Source organism: Balaenoptera acutorostrata, chromosome 15, assembly GCF_949987535.1.
Source record: "Balaenoptera acutorostrata chromosome 15, mBalAcu1.1, whole genome shotgun sequence".
Classification (NCBI taxonomy): domain Eukaryota; kingdom Metazoa; phylum Chordata; class Mammalia; order Artiodactyla; family Balaenopteridae; genus Balaenoptera; species Balaenoptera acutorostrata.
Genome location: NC_080078.1, coordinates 37881794 through 37900906, shown reverse-complemented (window position 1 = coordinate 37900906; position 19113 = coordinate 37881794). Strand labels below are relative to the sequence as shown.

The 19113-nt window shown below is 42.4% G+C and overlaps 2 protein-coding genes across 11 annotated transcripts in view; one reads left to right on the top strand and one right to left on the bottom strand.

Annotated features, from left to right (window-relative positions):
* Positions 1-4130, bottom strand: part of ABCA3 (ATP binding cassette subfamily A member 3) — a 45818-nt gene extending 41688 nt beyond the window's left edge. For 6 of the 10 annotated variants that reach the window (XM_057529341.1, XM_057529334.1, XM_057529331.1 and 3 more), the window contains exon 1: positions 3705-3898. The gene's annotated coding sequence lies outside the window, so the exon portion shown is untranslated. Of the gene's footprint in view, positions 1-2188; positions 2260-3704; positions 3899-4112 lie in introns of those variants that run through there. The other 4 variants (XM_057529335.1, XM_057529337.1, XM_057529332.1 and 1 more) reach the window with 3 other exon arrangements.
* A 1865-nt stretch (positions 4131-5995) lies between these two features.
* Positions 5996-19113, top strand: part of LOC103006395 (ATP-binding cassette sub-family A member 17-like) — a 107703-nt gene continuing 94585 nt past the window's right edge. Inside the window, 1 exon segment of the mRNA XM_057529696.1 lies at positions 5996-6081. The gene's annotated coding sequence lies outside the window, so the exon portion shown is untranslated.

Below are 19113 nucleotides of genomic sequence, written 5' to 3'. Positions count from 1 at the left end.
TTTAAGTCTCTCAGGTGTGTTGGAGTTTACATGCTTTGGGATACCGTGGTTGTGGTCAATTAAAAAAAAAAAAAAGACTCAAATAGCTAAAGCTTTACAATACTTTGCAGTGATCTGGGGAGTTGTGAATACCTGGTTATCTTGTGACTTAGAACTTAAGAGGAAGTACACATTTTCTTTCATGAGAAGCGTCAAACCTGGAAACCTTTTTCTTTTTTTATTCAATGACAAATGAGTGCAGCAGCGTGTCAGCTAGCTTACTGGTTTTAAGCCAATGCACTCAAATCTGTCCCTTCCAGGAGAAGGTGACAATGCATGAGTTACAGCTTTTCAAAATAATCTGTGCCAAGAACAGAGCATTTATGAAAACAGATGTTTGGAGATGTTTCCACAGGTGTGTGACTGTATTGCCAAGGATGTGGCAAGTGTGCCATCCACATGAACACTGACACCTGCACAGCAAAAGCTTTGGGAACCAGGACTTTCACCTCCCCTGATAGCCCCTGAACACTTAGCAGCCCAGATTCATCAAGAGCCCTCGAATGACTGGCAGGTGGGATTGAAAAACAAGTACCAGACGCACAGCAAGTCTGCATGCCTCCCTGAGGTTCACTGTGTTAACAGGTTACCTGTGAACCCCTCAAGAACCAGGAACTGAAATAAACAGAACTCAGAACCACACCTTCAAATGCTGGACTCAGGTTTCACCAAGAGTTTATAAATGGGATGTAGACTTGATCACGTGGCTTTCTTTTAAAAACAGCACACATTTGTACAATAGATTATGTACTATTGATACACTGAAAAATTTAATCGTGTTCACTTTGCCTCTCATCCATTTAATAGGTCTTTATTTGTATGTGTTTCTATGTCCATGATATTCAAGACAGTAGTATATGGCTTTCTTTTATAATAAATAAATAAAATATATGGTGGTGCATGCTCAAATTCTTTTACGTATAGCAGTGAACAGGAAAAAAGCCTGTGGACAACTTATTTACAGAAATGACCCTTGTGTGGTTAAGGTGGGAACAAATGCCACAAGCCGCAGTCATTGTCCAAGAGCCCCATGAGGCCAGGTTCAAGGCCATGGTCATTTGCATTGGGAGGCCCAGATGGACACCTAGTTTACGGGTCTCACACTCAATGCCACCACCTGTGCTGTCCTGGGTCAGGGCGGCGGGCTCCTCAGAACCATGTGGCTCTGAGTTTACATTGGAGCTCCTGGCAGGGAGTGGTGGGGTATATTTTTAAGCCAAAGGTGTGGCCCAGAGGAGGCTATCGGGAGAGAGTTCTACAAAATCTGTGCCACTGCCTGCTCTCCTAACCCCTGCTGCAGCCTCGGGCCCATTCCCCGTCCTGCTAGCCTTCTGCCTCTCTAGGTGTAGGAAATGAGGTAAAGAGGCAATTGAGAATCCCCAGAGAGAGGTAACCATGGATCTTCTGCAACAAGCAAGGCAGCAAGCTCATTACTCAGCTCCTACAACCACACCTATCTGCCCATTGACTCCAAATCTCTCCAAATGTGGCGAACAACTCAGCCAGTTGGGGGGACAGGCACTGCCCAAGTCTCCCAGGACAGGGACTGCCACGCCTTACACTTTCCCGGGAGTGTGTGGGCCTTCTGTGGTTTTGTCGGCTTGGAGTATCACCCACCATTCCCATCTCTACTCTCTGAAATCCTTCCTACCATTTCCCAGTCCAGTTCTGGCCCCTCTGTGAAGCCGCCACTGACAACCCTGACTGGTTCAGGGGTTCTTTGTCTTGGCTTCACGATGGAATCTTCTGGGATGCTTTAAGACAGAAACTGATACTGGAGGCCCACCCCTGGAGATTCTGGGCTGTGGCCTGGGCATGGGACTCTTTCCCGGGTGATTCTAACATGCAGTCAGGGTTGATACCTTCTGGTCTTGTTGAAAGCCATCCCTCCACCTTTGCATACTTGAGGCAGCTTTTCTGGATGTCTCTCATGTGGCACTTATCTTGTTCTGTCTTAGGTCAGTTACTTGTGAATAAATCATCTCTTTAGCTCCAACCTAAGGTCCCCGATCGTGCACAGAGCCTTGCCCATCATTCTCCCCAGAGTTCTAGAATGCTCCCCGCCCCGCAACAGACTCAATAGCAGAGGAGTCTACTGCTGTTTCAGGAAGCAGGGCTGGAAAAGAAACTGTCAAGTAGGGAGTCTTACCTGGGCCTTCCCAGTTGAGACTAAGTCAAAACAGGTTCCCATGGACTGCCTGGCATATGCACTGTGGAAAGCTAGTAACTCAGAAAAAAAAAAAAAAAAAACCAACAGCTTGAGCTCCCTCTCTTGTTCCAAAAGGCTGTTTCATCAGAATGATAATAGATCACCTTAGAGAAGGAAAGATGTCATCCTGTTTGTCAAATATAGTAAGCAAGTGTTCAACTAAAAAAAAAACCAAACAAACCTCTGAGAAGTTAAAAAAGGTGGGGGGATTCCCATGGCATCCATTTTTACCTGTTTTCCCTTTCTTTTACTTTTCCAATGATGTTAACTTTCTAAAGGAAAACATCCTTAACCTTTTCACATTTACAAAAGGCAGCATCAAAATGTTCTGAATCAAATGATATAGCTGCTCAGGAGAAAAGAGCATAACTCTTCCACTTGCACCTTGCCTGGATTTCCACACTGCTACAGGGTCTCATCCACTTACTTCTTCAGCAAGCGTTTCTTGAGTGCCTCTCATGTGCCAGGTGCTGGCTATGTGCTAGGAGTGCAAGCCCCAACAAGAGACAATCTGTGCCTTCAGGGAGCTCACAGATCAGGAGGCAAAGGGGCAAACAAACAGAAACAACCCTATCAGGTAACAGGCTTTAATTAGGCAACGTCCAAGGAAGTGAGGAGGGGCATTCATGCATGCGACAAATATGCGCCAAGCATGTGTCCTAAGCCCTCATTTAGGAGATAGTCCCTGCCCTCATGAAGCTTATAGTCTAGTTCAGGAAGGAGCCAACACCTATGTAAACACAAATTCATACCAAGTACAGACTGACCATGGGCACCAGGGCTGTTGCAGGCCCTTCTGCCTAGACCAGGAGGTCCCTTTCCTTCTGTCCCCCACACAACTCCCACCACTAACAGCGGACCACTGGACCCCCATTCTGAGGCTCATGAGAAGGCGGGTTTGGGAGCAGGGCGGACTCCGTTACGGGGACGCATTCCCACCCACACCGGGAATCTCTGCACCGAGAGATGAGCCAGCAGCATCCTTGGCGGGCCTGCCTCAGATCCCCAGCCTGTGATGCCGCCTGGCTTCAGCAGGCAAGTGCTCAAACTGTCTGCCGGGTGAAGGCCAGCGGGTCTTAGTGTGGTAAATGTCTGTCCACCCTCCTCGGCTCGGCACAAAGGATTCCACAGCGATTCTAGCTCCGGGAAGGTTTCGTTTCTCCAAGGGGGACCGGCTTTAACGAACTGCCTGAGGGGATGAGGACACGCCCAGAGGCTCGCGCCGAGGGGAAGCCTGAGTCAGGGCGGCCTTGCACTGCTGCGAGATGCACCTGCTGCGCCGCCGGAGGAGGCCGCGGGCAGGGCGGGGGCGGGGTAGGGCCGCGGGAGGGGCCGGGTGCCCGGCCGGGGAGGGCGGCAGCCCGCGGTGGGGAGGGGGCCCCGGGCGGGGAAGCGGCCCCCAAATCTCGAGCCTTGGGAGCCAGCGCGCGCGAGCGGCGGGTTCTGGGGCACTCACCGACCCTTAGCGCCCGGGCGGCGGCGGCCGGGGCGCTGCTCTCTCGCGGGGCCCCCTCCCTCGGCTCCCGGCTCTGCTCTGGCCTCGCGGCGGCGGCGACCGCTGCTGACAACTGCTAGGCCGCCGCGGCGGGGAGAGGGAGCCTGAGACCCACGACGGACGGAGGACCTGGCCGCTCGGGGTCCTGCAGGGGGCGCGCCTCGGCCGGCTCGCGCATGCGCAGTGGGCCGCCCTGCGGGTGCCGGCCCCTCCCCGGGACGCCCCGCCCCGCCCCGCCCCGCCCCGCCCCTGATCGCGCCTGCGTAGGGCTCAGCGCGCCCCCTGCAAGGCCGGCAAAAGGGGCGACACGCGGGAGTCTGGGCGAGGGCTGGATCCGGGAGGAGACTCGCGTGGTCCGCAGGGACTTACAGGCGGCTGAAGTAGTCTTCGCCCGAATCTCTGCCTTCCCTGGCCATTCTCCATTTGCCCTCCAGCACTGTCTTTCATTGGGCGCCGGACACCTTCTCACGGAGGGAGGGCGCTTTGCTGCCTCAGGCCTGGCACGGATGCTGCTGGGCGGAAGAGGCCCTGGGGGTGGACCTTCCTAGGAAATTTCTAGAAAACGACCGTGGGGTGGGCAGGACGGCCCAGCGTCCCTGAGTGTGGCCGCGGTCCCGGGGCGCAGTTCAGAGGGGCAGGGAGGCCTCGGGGTCACCTCAGGCAGGAGGGTCGAGAGTTAGGGTCAGGGTTACCTCAGGAGGGTCACGGGTTGGGTCGGGGTCCCCTGAAGCCGGGAGAGTTGTGAGGCTGGGTTGGGGGTCACCTTGGACGGGAGGGTCCCGAGGCCCGACAGGGATCACCGGGGGCGGAGGGTCTCGAGGCGGGGGCGGCGCGTGGCTAACAGTCCACGCGGGCTGGCCACTCGACTCCCGACTGCCCAGGTCGTGAGCGCCGCCAGCGGCCCATCAATTCCCAGGATCCTCCCGCGGCCCGACGTGCACCTGCCGGCTGCCCAACTGCCCGGCTTCCCTCGGCCCAGCCTCTGGCGGCTCCTGCTGGAAGTCGCCGGGCCCAGGACGCCGCCTGCTGACCAGCCGGGCCCCGTCCCCGCTCCAAGAGCGCCTCTGGAATGAGGACAAGACTGACTGAATCGTAAAGTAATGACCCAATTCGGGAGGCAGACCTCTGCCCCCCAAGACTGTTTATGGATTAGTGATAAGAGCGTCTCAGTGCCCCATTTGTTTACTCAACATCTTTTATTATCTGAAGTAGTGTTATTTGCTTGTTTTTTCTGTCTCTCACCAGAAGATGGGCTCCATGAGTAAAGGGATTTTGTCTAGTTCATGGCTACATCCCAGGGTCCTAGCATGTCTGGCACAGAGGAGGCATTTGATAAATATTTGTTGAATGAAAGGGTCACAAAGACCTGGCTTCAAATCTTGACCCTATCCCCTAACTAGTGCAGGCATGGCATTTAAACTTCCTGAACCTCAATTTCCTATCCCTGAAATTAAAATAATACCAAACTCAAAGGTAATTAGTATTTCAAAGTGAAATGAGAAAAAAACATAAGTGCTTATCGCAATGCCTGGCACATAAATGCGAAATAAATGGTAGTATAATGGGAATATAACTAGAGACTTATATAGTCTGGTCTCTGTAAGGAGGATTCAGGAAAAAAAAATTGAAGGCAATTACTGGATAGGTAGAAAAGTGGATTATTAGTATGTGACAAACATCTTAAAAACCGTCTCTCCCCATTATTCCTCACAGACTGCACCCCTTCCCTCCCAACAAAAGTGTTGGGAAAAACTCTATGAACCTGGCTGACTGGTCCTTCTCTTCACCCTGCTTCTCTTCCTTAATCTTTTTTAATTTCAGGAACCCATCCTTCCCATTTCTAACTTACATTGGTTACACCTTGCAGTTTTTTTCAAACCCCTTCTAAACCTGATCCCAGTTTTGCATAACCAAATCCAGAAACAGAACTAGCTGACTCAGAATTTCCCTTATATGGAAGGTGAGGGTAGGGGCACTGGAAAAAGAATGACCATGCAGATCAAGACAGACATCTGGGGACTTCCCTGGTGGTGCAATGGTTAGGAATCCGCCTGCCAATGCAGGGGACACGGGTTCAAGCCCTGGTCCGGGAAGATCCCACATGCTGCGGAGCAACTAAGCCCGTGTGCCACAACTACTGAGCCTGTGCTCTAGAGCCTGCGAGGCACAACTACTGAGCCCACGTGCCACAACTGTTGAAGCTTGAGTGCCTAGAGCCCTGCTCTGCAACGAGAGGCCACCACAATGAGAAGCCCACGTACCGTAACGAAGAGTAGGCCCCGCTCGCCACAACTAGAGAAAGCCTGTGTGCAGCAACGAAGATCCAACACAGCCAAAAGTAAATAAATAAATATATTAAGAAAAAAAAGACAACTGCAAAGAGTTCTATATCTTTGTTCTTAATCATGTTAGGGTGCCTGCTATTGTAATTATTATCAATTATCATAATCATGAACTGGGAGGGTGTGAAGGTCACTGGCAAAGGCAGATTATCACATGCAAAGATTCCAGGCTCTGGACTCCTGTTCAAAAACAACTGCCCACAGTGGGCTGGACTCTTCTGATGCTCTTCAACAATCACTGAAAAATCCACCAATGTTCTGCTCAAGGCCCACTACTGAAAAAAACAGAACAAACGTAGATGCTCCATCTAGTCTTCTCCTTCCATTGGGAGGCCCACATAATGGTCATAATTTTGTTCAAAGTACACAGTAGAGATGAGACTGGAACCCAGGTGTTCAGGTTCCTGAGCTCTTTAATACTCTATGGTACGTGAATTACTCACATTCATATACCATGAATATATGCATAGAAATTACATGGTATACTTCTTGGGATTCATATGGCTCAGACATTTCTCAAGATTGATGGCAAATGTTAAAGTCGATGGTGTCACTCATAAACAAATGTTATGGCTTTACAAAAGGCAGTAAACCTAGTCATTATAATAGTTGGCTGACATACATAATAATATACCTATATATACTATATGCGTTTTTAAAATGAAACCAATATTTTAGCACCTATTTCTTTTGAGGGGCACAAATACTAGCTAGCTAGCTAGCTATACCTACATATGCTTATATATGTATTTTTTTTGGTACAGTAGTTACTGGTATTCAATGCAGAATTTATTTTATTTAATTAAATTAATTTATTTGGTTATGCTGGGTCTTAGTTGTGGCAGGCGGCCTCCTTAGTTGCGGCATGCAAACTCTGAGTTGTCGCGTGCGTGTGGGATCTAGTTCCCCTACCAGGGATCGAACCCGGGCCTCCTGCATTGGGAGCACGGAGTCTTACCCACTGCACCACCAGGGAGGTCCCCAATGCAGAATTTTAGAATAGGGTTTCTCCAGTTGTTTCCATAGGACTATGTTATAATTGAGGGATGCCTTCTAGACTAAGGGCTGTACACATACTCCTTCATTCAGTGATTAAGAGGCATTATATTGTAGTGGTTAAAACTGGTTATGGACTCTGGCCACACAGCCTCAAATTGAATCCCAGATCTTAATGTCTTAACTTTTCTGTGCCTTGGTTTCCTTGTGTAAAATGGAGATTGTATAGTACGCACTTCATAGGATTGTTGTGAGTATTTGATGTATCAAAACATATAAATCCATGGTATATTTCTCCATCTGTTTGTATCATCTTTAATTTCTTTCATCAGTGTCTTATAGTTTTCTGCATACAGGTCTTTTGTCTCCTTAGTTAGGTTTATTCCTAGGTATTTTATTCTTTTTGTTGCAGTGGTAAATGGGAGTGTTTCCTTAATTTCTCTTTCAGATTTTTCATCATTAGTGTATAGGAATGCAAGAGATTTCTGTGCATTAATTTTGTATCCTGCTACTCTACCAAATTCATTGATTAGCTCTAGTAGTTTTCTGGTAGCATCTTTAGGATTCTCTATGTATAATGTCATGTCATCTGCAAACAGTGACAGTTTTACTTCTTCTTTCCTGATTTGGATTCCTTTTATTTCTTTTTCTTCTCTGTTTGCTGTGGCTAAAACTTCCAAAACTATATTGAATAATAGTGGTGAGAGCGGGCACCCTTGTCTTGTTTCTGATCTTAGTGGAAATGGTTTCAGTTTTTCACCATTGAGAATGATGTTGGCTGTGGATTTGTCATATATGGCCTTTATTATGTTGAGGTAGGTTCCCTCTATGCCCGCTTTCTGGAGAGTTTTTTTTATCATAAATGGGTGTTGAATTTTGTCAAAAGCTTTTTCTGCATCTATTGAGATTATCATATGGTTTTTATCCTTCAATTTGTTAATATGGTGTATCACATTGATTAATTTGTGTATATTGAAGAATCCTTGCATTCCTGGGATAAACCCCACTTGATCATGGTGTATGATCCTTTTAATGTGCTGTTGGATTCTGTTTGCTAGGATTTTGTTGAGGATTTTTGCATCTATGTTCATCAGAGATATTGGGCTGTAGTTTTTTTGTGACATCTTCGTCTGGTTTTGGTATCAGGGTGATGGTGGCCTTGTAGAATGAGTTTGGGAGTGTTCCTCCGTCTGCTATATTTTGGAAGAGTTTGAGAAGGATAGGTGTCAGCTCTTCTCTAAATGTTTGATAGAATTCGCCTGTGAAGCCATCTGGTCCTGGGCTTTTGTTTGTTGGAAGATTTTTAATCACAGTTTCAATTTCAGTGCTTGTGATTGGTCTGTTCATATTTTCTATTTCTTCCTGGTTCAGTCTCGGAAGGTTGTGCTTTTCTAAGAATTTGTCCATTTCTTCCAGGTTGTCCATTTTATTGGCATATAGTTGCTTGTAGTAATCTCTCATGATCCTTTGTATTTCTGCAGTGTCAGTTGTTACGTTTCCTTTTTCATTTATAATTCTGTTGATTTGAGTCTTCTCCCTTTTTTTCTTGATGAGTCTGGCTAATGGTTTATCAATTTTGTTTATATTCTCAAAGAACCAGCTTTTAGTTTTATTGATCTTTGATATTGTTTCCTTCATTTCTTTTTCATTTATTTCTGACCTGATCTTTATGATTTCTTTCCTTCTGCTAACTTTGGGGATTTTTTTGTTCTTCTTTCTCTAATTGCTTTAGGTGTAAGGTTAAGTTGTTTATTTGAGATGTTTCTTGTTTCTTGAGGTAGGCTTGTATTGCTATAAACTTCCCTCTTAGAACTGCTTTTGCTGCATCCCATAGGTTTTGGATCGTCGTGTTTTCATTGTTATTTTTTTCTAGGTATTTTTTGATTTCCTCTTTGATTTCTTCAGTGATCTCTTGGTTATTTAGTAGTGTATTGTTTAGCCTCCCTCTGTTTGTATTTTTTACAGTTTTTTTTCCTGTAATTCATATCTAGTCTCACAGCGTTGTGGTCGGAAAAGATACTTGATACGATTTCAATTTTCTTAAATTTACCAAGGCTTGATTTGTGACCCAAGATACACTCTATCCTGGACAATGTTCCATGAGCACTTGAGAAGAATGTGTATTCTGTTGTTTTTGGATGGAATGTCCTATAAATATCAATTAAGTGCATCTCGCTTAATGTGTCATTTAAAGGTTGTGTTTCCTTATTTATTTTCATTTTGGATGATCTGTCCATTGGTGAAAGTGGGATGTTAAAGTCCCCTACTATTATTGTGTTACTATCGATTTCCCCTTTTATGGCTGTTAGCATTTGCCTTATGTATTGAGGTGCTCCTATGTTGGGTGCATAAATATTTACAATTGTTATATCTTCTTCTTGGATTGATCCCGTGATCATTATGTAGTGTCCTTCTTTGTCTCTTGTAATAGTCTTTATTTTAAAGTCTATTTTGTGTGGTATGAGAACTGCTAGTCCAGCTTTCTTTTGATTTCCATTTGCATGGAATATCTTTTTCCACCCCCTCACTTTCAGTCTGTATGTGTCCCTAGGTCTGAAGTGGGTCTCTTGTAGACAGCATATGTATGGGTCTTGTTTTTGTATCCATTCAGCCAGTCTATGTCTTTTGGTGAGAGCATTTAATCCATTTACATTTAAGGTAGTTATCGATATGTGTGTTCCTATTACCATTTTCTTAATTGTTTTGGGTTTGTTATTGTAGGTCCTTTCCTTCTCTTGTGTTTCCTGCCTAGAGAAGTTCCTTTAGCATTTGTTGTAAAGCTGATTTGGTGGTGCTGAATTCTCTTAACTTTTGCTTATCTGTAAAGGTTTTAATTTCTCCATCGAATCTGAATGAGATCCTTGCTCCGTAGAGTAATCTTGGTTGTAGGTTTTCCCCTTTCATCACTTTAAATATGTCCTGCCACTCCCTTCTGGCTTGCAGACTTTCTGCTGAAAGTTCAGCTGTTAACCTTATGGGGATTCCCTTGTATGTTATTTGTTGCTTTTCCCTTGCTGCTTTTAATATTTTTTCCTTGTATTTAATTTTTGATAGTTTGATTAATATGTGTCTCGGCATGTTTCTCTTTGGGTTTATCCTGTATGGTACTCTCTATGCTTCCTGGACTTGATTGACTATTTCCTTTCCCATGTTAGGGAAGTTTTCAACTATAATCTCTTCAAATATTTTCTCAGACCCTTTCTTTTTCCCTTCTTCTTCTGGGACTCCTATAATTCAAATGTTGTTGTGTTTAATGTTGTCCCAGAGGTCTCTGAGACTGTCCTCAATTCTTTTCATTCTTTTTTCTTTATTCTGCTTCCTGGCAGTTATGTCCACCATTTTATCTTCCAGCTCACTTATCTGTTCTTCTGCCTCAGTTATTCTGCTATTGATTCCTTCTAGAGTATTTTATTTATTTATTTATTTATTTATTTATTTATTTATTTTTAGCTGTGTTGAGTCTTCGTTTCTGTGTGAGGGCTTTCTCTAGTTGCAGCAAGCGGGGGCCACTCTTCATCGTGGTGCGTGGGCCTCTCACTGTCAAGGCCTCTCTTGTTGCGGAGCACAGGCTCCAGATGCGCAGGCTCAGTAGTTGTGGCTCATGGGCCCAGTTGCTCCGCGGCATGTGGGATCTTCCTGGACCAGGGCTCGAACCCGTGTCCCCTGCATTGGCAAGCGGATTCTCAACCACTGCGCCACCAGGGAAGCCCTAGAGTATTTTTAATTTCAGTAATTGTGTTGTTCATCACTGTTTGTTTGCTGTTTAGTTCTTCTAGATCCTTGTTAAATGTTTCTTGTATTTTCTCCATTCTGTTTCTGAGATTTTGGATCATCTTTACTATCATTACTCTGAATTCTTTTTCAGGTAGTTTGCCTATTTCATCTTCCTTTCCAATTTGGATTCCTTTTATTTCTTTTTCTTGTCTGTTTGCTATGGCTAGGACTTTCAATACTATGTTGAATGAAAGTGGCAAGAGTGGACATCCTTGTCTTATTCCTGATCTTAGAGGAAATGCTTTCAGCTTTTCACTGTTGAGTATTATGTTAGCTGTGGGCTTATCATATATGGCCCTATTAGGTTATGGAATGGTCCCTCTATACCCACTTTGTGGAGAGTTTTTATCATAAATTGATGTTAAATTTTGTCAAAAGCTTTTTTTTTGCATCTATTGAGAAATCATATGGTTTTTATTCTTCAGTATGTTAATGTGGTGTATCATATGGATTGATTTGTGGATATTGAACCACCTTTGCATCCTTGGGATATATCCCACCTGATCATGGTATATGATCCTTTTAATGTGTTGTTGAATTTGGTTTGCTAATATTTTGTTGAGGATTTTTGCATCTATATTCACCAGTGATATTGGCCTGTAATTTACTTTTTTTGTGTGATATTTTTGTCTGGTTTTGTTATCAGGGTGATGCTGGCCTCATAGAATGAGTTTGGAAGCATTCCTTCCTTTGCAACTTTTTGGAATAGTTTAGAAGGATAAATCTTAACTCCCTTTTTTATTAATTGATATGTCAGTTGGAATAGTTTAGAAGGATAAATCTTAACTCTCTTTTTTATTCTCAATTAAATTAACTCCCCTTTTTATTCTTAATTAGTATGTTGGCTCCCTTTTTGTGTTGACTTGGTGTGCTAGTGGATTATTTATTTTAGGGGTTTTATTTCCCAATCATCAATCCTTCTTTTCTCTTTTTAAATTTAAACTCTCTGCTATGAAACAATATCTTGTGTTTCTAAGAAATTTAGAATTAAGAAAACACATTACATAAACAATTCTTTCAATTGGAAAGGGTTGTTACAGACTATAGTCATGCGTACTATAACAGTGATCCTCTTCTTGCCAGAATCTCAACTATCATATTTTAAAAATACCTTTCAAGTTATAACTACATAAACTGAACATTTGATTACATCTATATTTTGTTTAAGAAGGATTGCCTTTCTTTCCTCTCATCAACAACACTTTCATTAAGCTAAAGCATCATACACATCCTTAGTATCCCTAACAGTGGGTGATAAAGATGTTAATGACCTATAAGAAGCTCTTGCAGCTGTGTAACTGCACAGACCTAGTTCCCTGAATCAGTTTAACCAGTTATGGTCTGTGTAATAAAAAATTACACACATTCCCAATTAATTGATTTTTAATTTAATTTGTATGACTTTTAAAATTTTCTAATTTAATAGTGAAGGGGTTTAGGATTATGAATTTTCCTGTTGATACAATTTTGCATCAGTATAGTTTTTTAAATAGAGTTTATTTTTTAGAGCAGTTTTAGGTTCACAGCAAGATTTAGAGGAAGGTACAGAGATTTTCCATATGCTCCTTGTCCCCTTACAGACACAGCCTCTTCCATTATCAACATCATTATTCCCCAAAGTCCATAGTTTACAGTAGGGTTCACTCTTGGTGTTGTACATTCTATGGGTCTTGACAAATGTATAATGACATGTATCCACCATTATAGTATCATACACAATAATTTCACTGCCCTAAAAATCCTCTGTGGGTCACCAATTCATCCCTCTCTCCCCAACAACCCCAGGCAAACACTGATCCTTTCACTGTCTCCATAGTTTTGCCTTTTCCAGAATGTCATATCATTGAAATCGTACAGTGTGTAGGCTTTTCAGATTGGCTTCTCTCACTTAGTAATATGCATTTAAGTTTTCTCCATGTCTTTCATGGTTGATAGTTCATTTCTTTTTAGCACTGAATAATATTTCATTGTCTATGTGTATCACAGGTTGTTTTCCATTCACCTACTGAAGGACATCTTGGTTGTTTCCAAGTTTGGGCAATTGTGAGTAAAATTGCTATAAACATCTGTGTGCAGATTTTTGTATGGGCATAGTTTTTCATCTCATTTGGGTAAATGCCAAGGAGCACATTTGCTGAATTGTATGGTAAGAATATGTGCACTTTTGTAGGAAACTGCAAAACTGTCTTTCAAAGTGGCTGTTCCATTTTGCATTCCTACCATTAATGAATGAGACTTCCTGTTGTTCCGTGTCCTAGCCAGCATTTGATATTGTCAGTATTTTGGATTTTGGCCATTCTAATAGGTGTGTAGTGGTATCTCATTGTTGTTTTAATTTGCAATTCACTATGATGAATGATGTTGAGCCTCTTTTCATGTACTTATTTGTCATTTCCTTACTTCAGGTCTTTTGCTCATTAAATTTTTTTTCATTTTTTAAATCTGATTGTTCATTTTCTTACTGTTGAGTTATATGAGTTCTTTTTATATTTTGGATAACAATCCTTTATGACATATGTCTTTTGTAAATGTTTTCTGCCAGTCTATGACCTATAGCCTCTCATTTTCTTGGTCTATATAGTGTTTTGTGGTTTAGGAGAAAGTTTTTAATTTTCAAAGGTTTGCAGTGTTTTTTTGTTTGTTTGTTTTTCCTGTGCTTAGTGCTTTTATTTTATTAATATTTACTTTCAGTACATTTTGATCTAGGAATATGGTCAGCATTATTCAGCTTTTTAGAATCTGACATTTTCTTTATGGTTGACACAACTCTGTTTTCATGAATAGTCCATGGATGTGTATAAACTTTTCTGACCCACTTATATTGACCCTTTTTTCATATGGTGGACATTTTGACCCCAAGGATGATTTGAATGCACACTTTAAGTCAGAATTACACCAGCAATGATGAATTTTCATTTAGAAAGTATTTTCAACAAGAACTCCACTAAACTAATTTCAGTGAACCACATCAATATCTCAGTCCTTTTGGAGTCAGGGGTCAAGTCTTCTAGAAGTAGTAAACTGAGAACCTGAGAGACCTTATCTGTGGAAAGAGACAGAACTCCATGGCTGCCATCCAAACTCAAGTCCTGTGGTTGGACAGAGTATCTGGTTTTAGTTCCTAGCTTAAGGAACCAACATAATGTAAATTGACTGGCAACTGACTGATATTTTACTGGAGTTTTATTTCTGGGGCATGGGGGGAATGTTTAAAAAGCAAAATTCTGTAATTGTTCAACCCCTAATTTAGTCTCTAGGTGTTTCTCAAAATCACACCAGTAAGAAGTGGGCTACTAAGGTTCTGCAGCTGCTCAGAAGGGAAATTGCCTCCTATTCCCTACTTGTGAAAGGCCATGAAGGATGGCAAATACAACCAGTTTTCCCTCTTTCAGTGTATGTTGGATGACTTGGGTGGTCATATTCTCATCTTTTAGCCCAAACTACCATAGCCCAGGGAGTCACATGTAGACCAGGACCAGAGAAATGCACATTACCCAGACAGCCTAGCCTTGATCTTGGATACAGAAACTGCACAAAACATAGCAGATCTTCTTTTGAAGAGGGATCAAGTGTGTTTTATGTTGCACATAGATGGTTTATTATATTAGGCTGAGAAGTTTGGAAATTTTGTATGTAGGAAGGATTTCTGTTTTCTGGAGAGCAAAGGAGGTATGCTTTGTGCACCCCCCCCCATTTCTGCTGGTAATAGAAACCTTCTTTGTGTGTGTATATGTGTGTGTGGGGTAACTATTCCATATAGTTCAGGAGGTGCTGACCTCTTCTCCCCCATTTTCCATACCCTCCTTACGCCTGCCACTCTGCTGGGACCCAAGCTAACCCAATAAGAGTCCTCCTAGGAACTACCAGGAAGGAGACACTCTTCTCTGTGGGATTTTGATATAAGCCTAGAGCTCCTGGGGGCCATCTCCTCCCCCCACCCCACCATGTATTTAGAGACTGCCTGACAAGAAGATACACAGAGGAAAGTAGAATGGAGAGAGAGAGACAAACTTTGATTATATTATTTGAATACTTGGATTCAGCTGTGTTCTGTAGTTTATTCCACTTTGGACTTGCAGTTATGTGAGTAATGAATCCTTTTGTGGGGGGTGGGTGCTTAAGCTAGGTTGAATTGGACTTCTGATACTTGTAACTGAAACAAGAAAAGAAGTGGATGGCATTGAGATATCTTTCAGAGACAGAATCATCAGGACTTACTGATGGATTTGATATGAGAGGTGAGGGAAAGAGATTAAGGTTAAAACCTAAATTTTTGGCTTAAGCAACTGGTATAGACTTACCATTTACTGAGCTGGATAGTAGAAAAGGCAGAGAGAATAAAATCAAGAGTACCTTTGTGGACACTTCAAATTTGAGATGCGCATTAAATTCAGTGCCCACTACAAGTACTTTCTTGTGAAAGCTGCCCCATTTCTGAGTTATTTGGAATCATTTGAGCACTGATTGCATTTCATCCTCAATTTTTTTCAAGGGTGTTTATGGGTCCATCGATGTTTGCATGCTTGAAAATGTCTGCCTGTTAACTTAGCTGATTATAACATCTTAGAATTGTACTCTTTTGCCTCCATCCTCTGAGGATATTCCTGTACTGTCTGCTGACAGTCTCTGGGGAGAGGACTGAGAGAGGGTGGACTGATTTTCTCCCTTCTGGTCAGTGATTTGAGTTGGTATTTTGTGGGGTTTTTTTGCCTGGATGCTTGTAGGAATATTTCTTTATCCTTGAAGTTCAGTGATTCACCAGGATGGTCTCTATTTTTACAGTTCTATTTAGGTTTTTATTGGAACATGAGGATCTTTAAAACACTTTTTTTTCTGATTTAGCTATTCCTTCATTTGACACGTTTTCTCCTAATACACACGTATTTAAATATATATATATTTCTGTTCTAATTATGCCATTTGCTATGGATTGAATTGTATTCCCCTAAAATTCATATGTTGAAGCCCGAACTCCCAATGTGACTCATCTGGAGACAGAGTTTTTAGGTAATTGAGGTTAAATGAGGCCATAAGAGTAGGGCCCTAATCTGATAGGACTGGTCCTATAAGAAGAGGAAAAGAGAGGGAAGTCTCTCTCCATCATGGGAGGACACGGTGAGAAGGTGGCCATCTGTAAGCCAAGAAGTAAGCTCTCACTGAGACCTGACTATGCTGGCACCCTGATCTCAGTCTTCTAGCCCCCAGAACTGTAAGAAAATAAATTTCTGTTGTTTAAGCCATTGAGGCTATGGTATTTGTTATGGCAGCCCAAGAAGACCAACACACCATTCTCTATTTCAGGAATATTAATTATCTGCATCTTACATATCTTTTTATCTTTTCTATCTATAATCTTGTCTCTATTTCTTTTGTCTCTATTCTTTTTCTCATATATTTTCTCACATTTATTATAAATAAGAAAATATATTTTCTCACGTATATCTTGCAGATCCCAGATTTCTGCTAGTACATAGAGCTCTTCCTTTTTTTTTAAAGATCGCACATTACTTCATTGTTTAGATAAATAATAGTTTTTATAACTAATCCCCTATTGATGGATACTGGGCTGTTTACAATTCTTTGCTGTTATGAACACTGCTGCAATGAATAACCTTGTACATATGTCATTTCATACTTGTGCAAGTATGTCTGTAGAGTAGATTCCTAGAAGTGGGATTGGTGGGTCAAAGGGGTAGTAATATGTTCTTGTAGAAATTCTGAATAGTTACTGTGTTGCTTATTTTAAGCCCATTTTTTCTTTTTCTATCTCAGTCATCTGTTTTCCCAAATATAGCATAAATGGACTTTCCTTAATCCCCTTTCTACTTATCTGGGACCTGTTTGAATCCTGTCCTCATAATTGAGCTTGAGGCTGATAATTCATCATAGTTTGTGTTTGGTTGTGATGTTGTGATCCTGCAGAAATGACTGAGGCCTTTATTCTGACTGCATTGCAGCCTGGCTTCTCTCTGCCCAGGCCTGCTTCCTTTACTCTCCAAAGCACTGATTTTGAGAGTGCTCTCCAGTAAACTTCCTGTGCAGAAATCTCCATCTCAGTGTCAGCTCTTGGTTTTAAAATGCATTTCCCTGATGACCAGATAGGTTGAACACTTTTTCATGTTTATTAGCCATTTGGTATTCTCTTTTGGAAGTCATCTGTTCAAATCTCTTGCCTATTTTTCTACTGAGATGTCTATCTTTTTCTTAGTGACTTATAGGAGTTCTTTAAATATTCTATATACCAGTTGTTTGTCAGATGTATGTATTACAGATGTTGTAGATGTCTTTCATGGAACAAAGATTCTTAATTTTGATATAATTCCTTTTAGCGTTTTTTCTTTATATTTAGTGGTTTGCAGTCATGTTTAAGAAATCTTTACCTACTTCAAGGTCATGAATATGTTCTATTTTTTTTCTTAAAAGCTTCATTGTTTTACCTTTCACATTTCGATCTGTGTTTCCCCTGAAGTTGCTATTTTGTGTGCGGTGGAGGCAGGAGTCAATATACATTGTTTTCCATGTGGACAGCCAATTGACTCTGAGCCATTTGTTGAAAAGACTGTTTCCCTGTGTTCTGCAGTGTCAGCTTTGTTATAAATCAAGTGACCATATACCTGTGAGGTCTTACTAGACTTTTATTCTGTTTCATTTGTCCTTAAGTTTGCTTATCCTTAAGTGCATCTCTTTTGATTCTCACTTTACTTGTGCTATGTTTTCCTTTGTATATATTATTTTCCCTTACTAGGCTTATTTTCCACTGCTGGGTTCCATGAAAATGAGCTCCATTACTGATCTTTTTATGCTATCATTTTGCCCAGACACAGTGCCTTCAAAACATAATTGCTTTAGTGCATAATTGCCAGTTATTGTACATTACAAGAATCTAAATAAACTTTCTTTTTTTAAAAAATTAATTAATTTATTTATGGCTGTGTTGGGTCTTCGTTGCTGTGTGCGGGCTTTCTCTAGTTGCGGTGAGCGGGGGCTACTCTTCGTGGCAGTGTGCGGGCTTCTCATTGCAGTGGCTTCTCTTTGTTGCGGAGCATGGGCTCTAGGTGTGCGGGCTTCAGTAGTTGTGGCACACGGGCTCTAGAGCACAGGCTCAGTAGTTGTGGCACACAGGCTTAGTTGCTCCGTGGCATGTGGGATCTTCCTGGAGCAGGGCTCGAACCCGTGTCCCCTGCATTGACAGGTGGATTCTTAACCACTGCACCACCAGGGAAGCCCAATAAACGTTCCTTTAAAAGAAACAGTCTACCTGTATTATCACAAATTTTTAAAAGATATGAAAACCTCTACCTGCTCTTATTTTTTTCCTGTCCACTGAACTGTAAATGTGGTTGGAGAAAACCATGTATTCTCATTGTCCCTGGCTGTTACTTTTTATTTGTGTTGTGCCAGTAATGAGCCAAAATACTTCCTCATCTACATGGTGAGGGTTAGGGTTGGCAAATTCTAACGCCGACTTTTAAAGAATTAAATGCTGAATGTTTTGGTAGGTGGATATTGTTCCTAGTTCTTCACTCTTTCCTTGTATGAAATTTTACATCTGTGCCCTTTACCATGTGATGCTGCAGTGCCCCCCACTAGAGTAGTCAGAGTTTCTTTCCCTGTTGTGCTAATACTGGGCTTGGCTCTGGGGTTTGCTCTGGCCAGTGGGATGCTTAGCAAGTGTATGAGCAGAAGCTTTCAGCATATCTGTGTGGTTTGGCTTGGCCTCTTGCTATTAGAACAACATGCTCCAGCTGGTAGCTGGTCTGAGGAGACACATAGAGCAAATCTGTATTAGTTTGCTAGGGCTGCTATAACAAAATACCACAGATTAGGTGACTTAAAGAACAGAAATTTATTTTCTCACAGTTCTGGAGCCTGGAAGTCTAAGAGCTGGGTGTCAACAGGTTCACGTTCTTCTGAGACTTTTCTCTTCGACTTGCAGGTGGCTGTCTTCTTGCTGTGTCTTCACATGGTCTTTCCTCTGTGCCCATGCATCCCTGGCTCCTCTTTGTGCGTCCAGATTTCCTCCTCTTCTAAGAACACCAGTCAGATTGGATTAGGGCCCACCCTAACGACCTCATTTAAACTGAATCACCTCTTTAAAGGCCCTAACTCCAAATGCAGTCACATTTGAGGTACTGGGGGTTAGGACTTCAACATGTGAATTTGGTGGGGGGGGCACAATTCAGCCCATGACAGGCCTGAAGATAAGTCCAGCCAATCCCAGGAGGCCAGTACAGCCACAACTTTCCAGCAGACCCATA